This window comes from Nanorana parkeri, unplaced genomic scaffold (assembly GCF_000935625.1).
Source record: "Nanorana parkeri isolate BGI_ZX_2015 unplaced genomic scaffold, ASM93562v1 scaffold20, whole genome shotgun sequence".
In the NCBI taxonomy this organism is placed as follows: Eukaryota; Metazoa; Chordata; class Amphibia; order Anura; family Dicroglossidae; genus Nanorana; species Nanorana parkeri.
Window position 1 is genome coordinate 2895782 of NW_017306288.1, and position 2058 is coordinate 2897839.

Below are 2058 nucleotides of genomic sequence, written 5' to 3' on the forward strand. Positions count from 1 at the left end.
TACTATACAATCGATCAACTTTTGACTAGCCAGCAGGTTAGAAAACTTTGGTCGATCGTACGATTTTCGCAAGGTTGGTGGCGATTCCGTACGTCGAAATTTGTACGATCTACACTGCACATGCGCAGACGAAACTACGTGCGGTTGATTACCGCAATTCATCCAGGTGCTTTCTTCTAATTACCGCTGATCCAACCTCGCGATAATCGGGGCAGGATGGGGCCGCCGTAGGAAAATCGTACGACCGTTCGATCATCGGATGAAAAGTGTCGTCCGATGATCGAAAGGTGTATGGGCACCTTTAGGGTTCTCTCAAAGATTGTGTCTCCCCGGCAGCTAAGGAACTTATCTCTGCCCTTACCATTTTTCCTCAAAGTGTGAAAAAGCAGCATCTTTTAAAGGCATAGCCCACCTTTTGGGGAAAACATTAATAAAAAAGAACAAACATTAAAAAAAGAAAAAATTTGAATTTATTATTTTTTCGAATTGGAAAATGCAAAGAATGCAAAGAATGATCAAATGGATCACGTGTGCAATCCTCAGGCTCCTGCAGGCTGGTCCTCTAGCCCCAAGTCTGTATGGAGGGAGGTACGGACTTCAGTTATGGGACTGCAGAAAGTAATCAATGGACTATAATTGTGGTGACATCACAGCACTTGTGTTCTATTGAGAGCTACAAGTCCCCCTGCCACATTGACAAATGGAGCTTATAGTCTCCTATTAACAGATTCCATTGAACGGAGCCATGCACACCCTCACCAAAATCAAAAAGTACAGCAGCCTGTGGGGTGAAGCACTCCACAATTCAGGTAGGGGGGTTGAGGGGAGAGGGGTTGAAGAATGTGACCGTGTTTCATGTTACACTCAAAATATGGTCACAAATGTGGACTATTCTTTTAGGGCCCGTTCACACCAAGCCTGTGCATTAATTGGACGGTTCCGTGCGATTAACCAGTGGTACCATGCATGCACTACTTTTTTTAACCACAACACAATGCATAGTAATGCGGTACCGCCCGTTGTGACGTGGTCGAGCCCATCGCGACCAGGAGGTGCATTCGGGGTGCTTTTCAAATGAATGGCAATGCAACTCACCTGTCACACAGTAATGCACAGTAGGTGCATTGCGCGGTACCATGTGTTAATCGCACAAAACCATACGATTAACACATATACTTGGTGTGAATGCGCATATTTTGTGAAAGTCAGGTAGCTCTAAAGTAAAGCACCTTCGAAACACATAAGCCTTGATGCATGTTTGAAGAAGCAACTGCAGTGGTTCAGCATCGGTTACCCGTATCCAGTGGACTAAGGGAGTCTCACTTTGGATGGATTTTATGCTACATGCTCTTTTGCCATGTACTTCTGCGTGTATGAGAACTGTTCTTATTAATAAAGCTTGTTTGACATTATCACAAGAGGTTGGTGCTCTTTCTGTTTAACGGTGTTGCACGAAGATTCCTGTTCTGGAGAGAGCTGTAAGGTCTTGGATATTAACTTGTATCCCATACTTTTCTGTAGCTATTCAAATTAACATTGGATGGAAGTTGTTTATATTTTAATTTATATTATATTTATTAATATCATTATTATGGTTTTAAAGCTGCACTCCAGGAAAAAGAAAAAAAAATTCCCTTTCACTACAAGGTTTAAAAGCACATTTATTCCCAGGGTACCCACAACCCTCACTCCTGCAGGCTCACTTCATGGTATGCAACTGGGTCCCTCAGCCTCTTCTATAAAGTGGTCGCAGGCAAGTACAATGCAGGGCCAATAAACCCTACATCATACGTTATGGCCCCGAGGGAGTTGAAAGCCGATCAGGTAAGTAAAAGTACTTGTTGTTACTAGGGATGAGCTCAAGTTCAGACCAAAGCAGTTCCGAACCTGAGCTTTTCTTAAGCTGGCCATACACCTTACAATTATCTGCAGATTTTCTGTGGTCAGATGGAAAAGGTGCAACAGATTCCTCCATCTACACTTAACTGTGTGGATGGAGTAATCTCCACCTGGGCCAATCTGTTGCACTTTTTCCATCTGACCACAGAAAATCTGCAG